We start from the raw sequence: 11,758 nt of genomic DNA on the forward strand, positions 1-11,758 counted from the left end.
AATAACCGCCCAGTACCCATGTGTGGCATTGAACATCTTCCAAGTTATATCGCTAATTCTTTTAGATTAACCTCCTAAAGAATTAGAAGGTTAGTATATTGCGATGGTGTGATTTGATCAAAAATTTGATTTACAGATTCAGAATGAGAAACTGTCATCCAATTCAATCGAATTGGGATGCCACGGATCTGACATGTGGCTTTCTTGGTAGGAGTAACATGAAGCTTAGAATTTTGGGTGTATTCAATACTCCCCATCCCAAATAAAAGAGGAATTGGTCTATGGTCGATTCAGAAATAAATAGGTAACATCCGTTAGCTAGGCGATGGAGGGGCAAGGAATACAAAACGAGGGGGTGGATCCAGGGGGGGGAAGACAGGCAGGGATATGTCTTATGAGTGAGGTTCTTTCATTTTTCTTCGATTAGTAAAAATTGTCTTATAGCCGGGGAAGGGGGGCAGCATCTATAGCTAATGCACATGATTCGAAAGAGACACCGTATGATACTTCCTACATTCACTCTCGGAAATTGAAACAGGAAAACAGGAATTGTAACCTCCCGGTCTGCTGTAGTCAGCCTCACGGTGTGCCTGACTGGCGAGTCTGCCGTCTCCACGGCTTTCCCTTTTGCGGGTAGCTCCTCAAGCCTTCGAGTGTCGATCTTCTCTTGGGCCGGCTCGGAGGCTCTACCCTAGCTTTTCATTGGTTCCTCCCAACCAATAGGCTCTTTTTTCTCATATCGCGCGCGCATCTTCAAGAGAGGCGCCGAGTAAGTGATGTTCGAGAACGCTTCTGTGCGGCGAATCCTTAATATCTAACTGAACGAAACTTTCTGCGATTATCACCAAACAAAGCTTCACCTTAACTACGTACAAGGAACCTGTGAAAGCTTGCTGGATTCATAAAAGAAAGAAGAATCAGTCTTTTTAGGGCAATAAAAAAAGGGCTTAAATGAAAGGGGCGGCAAGAGTCTTTCACAAACTCGAGTTCAAGACCTCCGATTCAAATCCGATCGACTAGATCCGATCACATGATCAAGGAACTATTCATGAAGAAGAAGTTCCAGCCAATTTCGATTTCGACTTTTAAGTAATCGCTTAGTATTCGACGAATATACCAATAACCATTGGGCTGATTGTAAGGCTCATTGGTGTCATCTTCAGGTTGTATGGGGGCCATCTGCTCTACCTCAAAATCACTCCCTACAGATGGTAATGAATGATGGGACAAACAGAACCGAGTCAATGCAGGTCACGTGACCTACAGCTCAGCCTTAGCTTTTTGAGGCTTCCTCTACCCACATCTCTATGTGCCCGCAACACTTCCATATGGAGAAAGATAGGCTTACCATGTTCCATCAATAGCACCTAACCTATGCCGATTTTGGCGGACCGTGCTCCACCCCGGTGAACGCGGACGATTTCCTTGAACCATGTAAGAATTCGTCATCCGATTTCATCTTCTTGTTCCTGGATGCTCCATAGGAATCCATCGCTATTCCTTTTCTTCCACCGATAAAGGTTCATTTCGAATCACAAGAGTTCTCTGTTTTTTTTTTTAATTCATTTTGATTTACGTTATGGTAATGCAATGCACGAGGCCATCATTTTTTATATGGTTAGTGTCTCGAACGGGGGCCTCCGCTTGCTCCTTCGTACGTTTGGCTTAGGCCGCCTTAGTTTCCTTACTGTATTTCTTTTCTTATTAGCAGTCTGATTTTATAAATGTCTCTCGTTTCTTTTCTCTTTCTTTAGCTGCTATCCTTGCTTCAGCCTTCGTCTTTCGGCTTTAAGACTCACTCAGTCTTCTTTAAGAAAGCTTTCCCCCCTTTCCTCCATTTCTTAGGTTTCTTTCAGTTTCTTAGTAACAATGGGTGACGAAACGGCAACAGCGGTGCGAGGAGTTAACGACTGGACGTGCTACAACCTAGGGATCACCAGGAAGCTCTTTCGCTCTATAGGGATCGGGAAGGGGAGGGCATAGCACAATTATTCTTGAAGGAGGGTTGGAAGTGGCCAAAGAAGGCTTTGCTGATCTTATTACTACTACATCCACTTGAACAATTCGAATTTGACTCGATTTTAGGTGGGCTCCGTTGGGTAGCACAGTTTTGATCACAAAGGGACCTAGGGACCATTTTCCAAACCTTTGTATCAAGAGGTAGGATAGTTTTCCATACCAATTCTCCTTCCTCAAAAGATTGAGGCTTGACTTTCTTGTTTTAGGCTAACTCTATTCTCATCTTCTAAACCCTTAGATGATCCAAGGCCAGTAGCCTTATTTCATCAAGACTATCCAATTCGGCAAAGATGAAAACTTCCGTCACTGCGCACCACTTTGCTTTGAGCTCTGGTCTTCGCTTTGTTTACGCGAATCGATTGTATCTGCCCACTAGAAACGCTAGCATCAGGATTGTTGACAACAGTCCCGCTAAAGGCCGCAGTCTCTTCCACATTCGGCAAGGTAAGTCAAGTAGTTCATGAGGAATCATCTCAGTAAGCCTTGAAGAGCGAATTGTCTTAGGACGACTTGCTTCCTTCTTGCTTCTTCCTTCTAGTAAGATTCTGTCTTTCCTTCTTTCTTTAAGGACCTCAAGTGCTACCTATTTCTCGGTTATCTTTTGATTCATTCCTTCCTTCAGGCCTGGTTTTGAAGAAATCGAATAAGGGATAAGACTGTGACTTAGCGGCAAGGCCAATAGCCGTACCAGAAAGCTGTCCCCGGAACAACCAGACCAACCACCAATCACTACATTGATCCCAAACTTCTTTTTTTATTCAGCTCTTTGTCGATGCTCATTTTATAGATTGGTGCTGAAAATATTTCGTAAGGAAAGAAAGATCCGGTGAATTCGCGACATTCCAGTACCAATGGACGTCGCGTAGCAGCTTCCCATAGAGCCTCCTGCGGATCATCAGGTCCGCCCGGTTGGGCTCAACCTCAGAGAAAGGTTGAGTGAACAGGAAAGGGAGGCCTTTCGCCGGCTAATGTTTTCCAAGGAGTATCGGGGGGTGGAACGGCAAATGAACCTTTTTGAGGCTCGGGTCGAAGAGCTAAAGCAAAATACTGGATCCGCAAATCTACGTGTATTCCAAAATGCAGGTCTTCTTCAATCAGGTTCTCAAACCAGGAACTTCAAAAGACCAAACGATTGAATCTCAAACTATTTCTGGCGGAACCTTCCGAGTTTTTAGAGAAAAACCATGAGAAACTGTCATCCCATTCAATCGAATTGGGATGCCCCGGATCTGACGTGTGGCTTTCTTGGTAGGAGTAACATGAAGCTCAGAATTTGGGTGTAGTTAATACTCCCATTCCAAATAAAAGGGGAATTGCTCTATGGTCGATTCAGTAATAAATAGGAATTTGAAGTTCTACCTCGTGAAAAAAAAAAGGGATTTCTTTTGTGTAATTAACCATTCCTTTTTCTTTCTGAAAGAAATGAAAATATGTTCAAATAAGAAAATATGTGATGGTTAAAGGAGTCTATCCATCGCATATAGGCTTTAAGGACATCGTGGCATAATCGTCGAGGTGAAGTAGGGACCTAAAAGATCGAATGGAACGATACAAAGACAAGTAAATCCCTTATGAATTCCAAGGTATTCCTTATTAATTTTCATTAAGGGGATTCGTCACCTTTCCTCAAACAAACGATTGGAACAAGAACCTATTCTTGTCTCGTATCATCCATGGCGAATGGGATTCTCGTATATAAGATCACGACTACATTTACAAGCGATCCGCCCCTCCTTCAACAAGTCGGTGGGGGTTATTAGTGGAGAAAAGAATCAATTGTTGAGAAATAGATTCGACTATTTGGTCAGGACGAATGAGTGGCTGTGCAAATCTTTGATGATTACATCATACATGATTGAGTTGCGAAAACTTCAAAAATCCCACATCTGAACTCATTTAAAAAAAAAGGCCCTGCAACAGCTATTGAGTTCACAACACTGGACACTGTATGAAGTTGTGAACATACAGTGTCCAGTGTATGTTCATAGATACGAAACCCACTCAAGTAGGATCTCCCAAACTCTAGACACCCGCCCAGAGTTCGACCTTCTCCGATCCTGGAAGGAAAACCCACTGAACTTTCCTTCCCCGAGCGGGCAACAACACTGGGAGGAAGACGATCAGGTTCTCACATGTGGCAGCTTTTGGAACAAACTCAGAATCCAAGAGGTACCTAAAGAAAAATGAAACTCACCACTCCACTCACTGGTGAAAGAGGAGAAAAGACAATTGAAGGCCCCGGGGCCGGAATGTGGTAAGGTCTTCAAGCCCCACGCTCGATTCTCAAGATGAATGGGTCGTCTCGAGAAGATCTTCGATCTGAACCTTCGCATCGACTTTTTCTGCCTCTAACGAATAGGGCTCAACCACGCCTTCGCTATCACAAGAATATAGCGATCGAATAGCTATCGCTTGCTCAGCTGCTTCGCGTATTATGAAAGCCGTATTGCCCTAAGGGGATATGCTGCAAGAGCGTAGATGAGTGGTAAGCGTAGGAGGCGTGCCCAAAGGGCAGCGGCAGCTGTGTGGTTCCACGTCGCTAGATTGAGATCTGCAGAGTGGCGGGGACTTCGACTGCCTTGTATCAGGCAGTTCAGATGCAAACAAAGTAATCATTCGATAACCCTCTTCATTACCGATTGAGGGATCTCCCCCGGTTGGTACGTACGCGCGGTTCTTTATGTTGTCTCATTGCTTGCATGATCTTTCCTTTTATCTTGTTTTCCCTCTGCTTTCCCTGGCGATGTTTTCTATTTACATTCCTATCTCTTAGAAAGAGTCGCTAAACGATCGGACCAGACATGTGTAGGTAGCTTGACCGCCTTACCCGTCATTGAAGCACAATCTGAAGACGTATCAGCCTATATTCCCACCAATGTGATCCCTATTACTGATGGACAAATCTGGTTTTGTATTGTATCGAACCCCCCCTCCCCACATGGTAGAGATCTAAAAAGATTTTGATTCCAGTGGGGACTGCTATGATCTCAGTAAGGAATTCCCCAAGACCTTCTGTACGATAGATTACTAATTTGACATCGAAGGGGTTGCTCATTCAGGCATCACCTCTAGTGATAGTCGTAACTCCACCAGGCTCTTGGCCTCTCTTGGCTCGTTGGTTTGGGAAAGCAGGTACTTAAAGAGTAAGCGCTTTCATCGATTTAGGGAACTTAAAATGGATAGCCAGATAGGTAGAGTCCTTACTTTGAGTCTCAAGACGAGTCACGTTCCTAACTTCCAAAAAATGAATCTATGAATATGGTAGAGGAGCGAAAGTGGCCGGCGGCAGTGTAGAGCTAGTTGGTTCGAGACCGGCCAAGCAACCCCGGGGGAGGAATAGTGAAAGAAAGATAAGGGGAAGAAGCGGGGTAGAGGAATTGGTCGACTCATCAGGCCCATGACCTGAAAACTGCAGGTTTGAATCCTGTCCCCGCCTAGTCAGTGGAACATTGTTCAATTCTTTTGAATACCGGCCTCACTAACCAATTAATTACGTTACGACCACTGAACAAACTTGGTTGACGAACATGGTTTATGCGCCGCTAATGTAGCGGCTTGTCGAGCATTTGACAAACTCACACCATCCATTTCAAATGGGATTTGTCCCGTCCTAAGATCTATGGGAAAACATTAATTAGCGTAGCCAATGATCTAAGATCACATCTCGCTCTTCACATCACACCAGTAGAAAGGCTAAGTCCTTCAAGCTCACAAATCGCGGCACCCTACTAACCTAATGGTCCGCTGTAGCAGAGTAAGCTGAAAAAGCCCTTTCGAGATTCTTAGTCAAGCCTCAACGCCCTGCAATCTTTCTAAAGCACTAACGCCTTGACTTTCGATTTGGAAATGAAAATGAAAGAGGAAGCGTTCTTTCCACATCTCTTTTTTTTCTTTTGGTCGTTTTTGTTAGGCATTGAACAGTCCAAATTGCCACAACATTTTGTGAAGTATTTCAAGTCTTTCCTGGCCATGTGCATCGATTTCTTTAGTTCTTGAATCACAGCATGTCGAACATCTCCTTCTTTAATGACATCTTCATATAGCTTATCGTTAAAGTTCCATGAACTGGAGATTTAAGACGCAAACATAACAGGGGCTGGAGACATATCTTTAAGAACCAAGAACGGGATATTCGCATTAGCGAAAGGGGGTGAAAGAGGTTATTTTAGAATCAATTTCAAACCATCTGCAAGAGGTTGTAATAATCCGAACGATCCCTCCCGAGATCCACCACGGTTTGGGTTTGAGAGTCGTGTGATGGGTGACTATCCAGTACAGTTCGGAGAGCACTTTTAGGCTGCGTTGGTGAATAAAAGCCCCCCTATCAAGAAAGAAGGTGATTCTCAAGTTCTTCCCACAGCGAAGAGCATTTCTTAACCTAACTTTATTGTTCAAAAAAGGAATTTCTCGACCCCGCGGTTTAATAAAATAAGTTAATTTCCACTGGTCAAAGATGAGACAAGATGAGGAACCGAGTTCTTCTATTTACTTTAGCTTGGGCAATCAATGTAGGACTTCTTAGTTTCGTGTGGGGTCAGCTTGACTCACAATTTAAAACGCTTCGAGTCGACCGTAGAAAACGTAGAGAAATTGTGAAAGTAAATAGTTATGTTTTTTCCTTTCTAACAAGAAATATGATCTTTGACACCAAGTCATAAAGGACCTTAGTACTCCTTTCTTCAAAGGAATCTAATATTATTGAGTGGTCCTCGCTGAAATTAGTATAGATCAGACGATCGGTGATCTGTTCACCTGGACAAACCAACAAGAGACCCACACACGACTGACGTCCTCAATCTGTCACCACTAAACAAGGAAAGAACTGCAATAGATCATTCTTTCCGGCCGGAAGTCATCCCCTTATCCATTCCGAGGGTTGACTTTCCATTTATTCCCATAAAGAAGCCCCGCTCCCTAAAGAGAAAGAAAAGGCCCCTCTCTGAACGATAGCTATCGCTAGCAAGCTAGTCACTGTGCTGTTCAAAACTAGCTATCTTATAGCAAACAACTAACGCAAGCACAAATTGATCAATAATATTCAAATCCGACGAATCGATCCTCTTCTGCTCTTGGATATCTAATGCTAGAAGTTTGAGCAAATAAGGAAGCCCACACCAAGTAGCCCTCTAGATAGGCCGAAGCGATGCTTTTCTATAGGTCAAACTAGTGTGAGCGGTCTAAACTTTGCAGAAGTAGAGATAGGATTTATTACAACATTTATGTGAAAAAGCCGGGTCAAGCAATTTTTCTATTAGCGGTGATAGCCTAGCGACGACGGGGCAAGGAATACAAAACGAGGGGCTGTTATAGTCATTCAATGGAAATGTTCGCCTTTGGAAGCCAAAATTGAGTTGTAGTCTTGTTGTTCGCCGCCTCGACACATAGTCATCAGCCTGTTATCCCCGACGTACCTTTGATTCGTTGAGTGAGAGTCCCTATTCGGGGGAGCAGCAGAAGAAGTTCTTTGGGAAGTTTGATCAATAAGCCCGAAGAGGTACAAATTCTGGGGGTCCCAGGTCCTGCATCCACCAAGGCCAAAGAGCGTTTGACAAAGTGAAGAAATATCTTCTGCCTACCCTTGCCTCCGGTGGTCTTTTCAGAATCAAAAAGCCCGACGCGCTGCCCTTAATCCAGCCACAGAGATATTTAGGCTCAGGAAGTGCAGCAAGTACTTGAGTCATTTTTGGGTATCATGCTTTTTTTATTGTTGAATAACGTAGTCAAAATGAAGTACCCAAGCTTTCTCTCTCTCGCCCCCCTATGACGTCTAGTAAGTAAGGCTTTGGCCCAATAATCAAGTTTTCAGTCAACTGGTGGAATACATCATGGTTGGAGCACTCTTCGGGAAAGAGTCTAAGCTGCCCGCCCATTTCTTTTCGAGTCTTCATCGATCGGGTAGTCGGACGGAAAGAGAAAGCTTTTACCCTACTAGTCTTAGATAGAAGAGTCAAAGGTTTCCCGTGCGACTCGGAGGACATAAGATTGATTGGTCTTTTTCTACTGATGGCATTCTCTTAGAAATGGAAGATTGATCTTGCTCATATGTACTTTCTTTGATCTGTTAACTGAATAGTTAGAGATGTCGCAAGCAAAGGATGTTTCAAACAACTTCATTTCTTTCTGATTCTGAATTGCTTCAAGCTCTCTTTAGTTTGGACTGGAACAGAAGCCGAGAGCTTATCCGGGAATTATTGGTCAACAACTATCCTCAGAATCAGGCTCGCTTGACTTCATGGTCGAGACTTACATCACGATATCTTTTTCTTCCTCATTCTGTGTGATCGCAGATTCCACGGTAGCTGTTATTCTAGCTCGATACCAAAACAGCTATTCAAACGCTTAACACATACAATTCGAAAAATGCGTGACTCATTAAGTGAAAGACGTTAACTCCTATGTTCAAAGCAAAATGTTTTCGAATTAGACCGAGAGGGCTTAGTTGATCCATGATTTATGTTTCGTCTTTCGTTTCCTTGCTTCCAAGCCACTGCACTAGATGCGCATGTAGTCATAGTAGTCGGCTGTCCGTGTTTGATTGGGAAGTTCTTAGTTTCTCGAATCTTGGCCGTCAAACGAAGGCGTGAATACAAGATGCATGGAAGGGCGTTGAGCAGGAGGAATAAAGCAAACAGACGTTCACTTGAAGCTAGGCCCGTGGGCTGGGCTAGGAGAGTTGCGGCCTCTTCACTCTCTTTCCTAAGCTAGTCTTCTTACCAATTCATAGCTTTGGTGAGCGAGAAGCAGCCAGGTATTCTCGTAAGTGGTATACCTACACCCTGCACACACACTCACGGGTCCTCGCATCATATTTTCTTCCAAAAGGATTTGGCAGAGCGACTCCTTCTTTAAAAGAGATTGGTTTTCCCGTTTTCGTTAGAGCTTGATGAAGACGTGCCTTGGATCTAACAGAGTGATCGAAAGATCCCCAATGCGTCCCCTTACTAATCAAATCAAGCTCATAGTCAGGCGTCGACTCTTTTGTTTAGATTGTCTGTCTGTAGCATTACATTCAAATCGTTATTTTCAATCAAGTTGGTCGTCGTCACACTACTCGCTGAAAGAAATTTGTTGATTAGAACCCTACTCAAATACTGAACATGCACATCCATATTGGATAATTAAATTCAAAAGTGAATGGATACGCAGCTAATCAGTAACAAATCAGCATTTAGATATAAATTAGCTAATCATTGGATAGCTAAGCGCATACAAATTTAGTTATAAACCCTAAATATGCACTAATCATATTTCATATCCGGATCTACTGAAAAGATCCGTATCATCTATCTTTTCTGGGGATCTACAGTATTTAGTTGAACCCTAATTGCCATCTTTATAGTTTGTGTAGCTGCGGTAGATTGAATCAAAAACTTAGTCTAGCGGATGTATTCCGCAAGAGTGAGAGAATACGGAGCTGGCAACTAGCTCAAATAGAGAGAACGAGGCTTTTCAAAAAAGGTACCACTTGTCTACTTAAAATCCATTCTATTGTAGATAACAGTTCTGGTTATCGGCTTTTGCGGCTCTTCTCAACCATAAAGTCAAGGCGAGCTTGATTCTGAGGAGGAAGCAGACCCCGTTCCCTCTATGTCCATTCAATCTGAATCTTGCTGCATGAATGCACCCGCATATCATATATATATATAATCAATATCACCAGTGAGTATTTCGAGATTGGGTTGGCCTCAAACACTTTCCCAGCGGCTTTACTGGTCGTTGGTTGATACAAAAATATCTGAAGGAGCATGGTGACCCCAAGGAGTACGACATTGAGGAACTAGGTGAGAAGTACCTACTCATAGATTGGGTTGCCTGCCAACTTTGTTTTGAGAGGGGGGTTGTTGGCTATATCCGCCAATACTGAAACGGGTCTAGTTTGACTTTTCTAATTTGGTCCAACTACCAGCTCGAAGATTATTAGTAAGATCTCCTCTAGATTGAACACCGTTTCTTCAATCTCTGACTTCGCTTCGATCTCTTCGACTGAACCTAAAGGAGACTTCGATCATTCCATTTTAGCTGAAGACGTATCGGCTTATATTCCCACCAATGTGATCCCTATTACTGATGGACAAATCTGTTTGGAAATAAAGCTCTTTTATCACGGAATTAGACCTGCTATTAACGTCGGCTTACTGTCAGTTGTGTCAGGTCTGCCGCTCAGTTGAAAGCTATGAAACAAGTCTGCGGTAGTTCAAAACTGGAATTGGCACCCAATGGGAACCAAAAAACGGGAGGATACCACATTGGGCGATTTGAAGACCTATTGATTCTAACAATTGATTGCAGAGTTAATCATTCGCAGTTTCAAGGCCACGAAGCGGGAACAAAAACAAAGAAAACTCAGTCCTTGCTCTTACTGCGGGTGAGGATGAGGACTTCCGATTCTTTCTTTTTCTATTGATTCTTTTCCGACTGTTAGACTGTCGGGCTGTAATGGATTGGACTATGAATACTTCTTTCCCTAGAAAGAAGGGAAGACTGAGCAGCTTTAGTTTATTACCAACCTTGAGTTCAAAAACTATTGGGTAAAGCCTAAACCTTACGTTCCTCAACAAAGTGTGAACTTCTTTTTCGCCAGGTTTCATTTGATTTGTTGTGGGCACGATAAGCGGGAAAGAATACCAGGTAGGGAAAGAAAGGCTCTCGATCTCCTATAAGGCCAACCCTCAACAACGGCGTAGAGCTTTGCTAGCAGTGTCGAGCAAAGCTCACGATTCGACTGATGTTTCATTTCAGGGAAGGACGACGTACCATGATACTTTCCGTTTTGTCGAGCCCAGCTCGCTTCCAGTTCAAAGAACTTCAGATTGAAAAAGGGCGGATGCTATATCGCATTTGGCTTTGATTGACCCAGCTCTGGTCCTTCTTTTTTTGCCCCAGAAGGGGAAATGGATATTACGTCCAGCCTTACTAGAAAGATAGGAAGATCTGGCCAAAGAAGGTGATAGCCCTGTAGATTCGTTCCCATGGTTCGATCCAGTATAGGACTCCGTGCCGATGGCTGAATAACTACGATAGGATTCACCCTGTTATGTAGGCACCAACTCCAAGTTCTTTCTCNTATAGGACTCCGTGCCGATGGCTGAATAACTACGATAGGATTCACCCTGTTATGTAGGCACCAACTCCAAGTTCTTTCTCTTCTTTCTTTTTTAGTTTAGCATGAGTTTCATCAAAATGAACATATAAAGATGGGCTGGAAAGCTGCCTACCTGTGAAATCCACTTTATTAAATTAACGAAAACATCACTTACTCTTTATTTAGAAAATGTTATTACTTTTTCGTAAGGCTAGGCTGGTGACCTTTCCGATGTTGCGATGATCTGGGTGGACCTCGCAAAGAGAGAACGTGTTTTTTCCTCTGAGTTTCTCCCTCATTCGCGGAGCGAAGAAAGTGGGCTTTGCCCCAGCTACTGCTACCCTTGGGAAACCATATTTCGATTCATCCTCTTTTTCTAAGGGTTCCATAATTGGACATTGAACCCATTTCATATGATGGGAGTTGCGGGTGTATTGGGCGCTGCTCTACTATGCGCTATTCATGGTGCTACCATAGAAAATACCTTATTTGAGGATGAGGATGGTGCAAATACATTCCGTTCACATTGTTGATTGGTGGTAATTCAAGACCTTTGGCCTTCTCCCCGTTGCCACCTCTAACACTACCACACCAAAGCAGCGGTCGAGCGCGTTCAAACGTTGCTCAAGAGTACCCTCTTGGCAGGAAGTCACTCGT

The sequence above is a fragment of the Benincasa hispida genome, chromosome 7, assembly GCF_009727055.1.
Source record: "Benincasa hispida cultivar B227 chromosome 7, ASM972705v1, whole genome shotgun sequence".
In the NCBI taxonomy this organism is placed as follows: domain Eukaryota; kingdom Viridiplantae; phylum Streptophyta; class Magnoliopsida; order Cucurbitales; family Cucurbitaceae; genus Benincasa; species Benincasa hispida.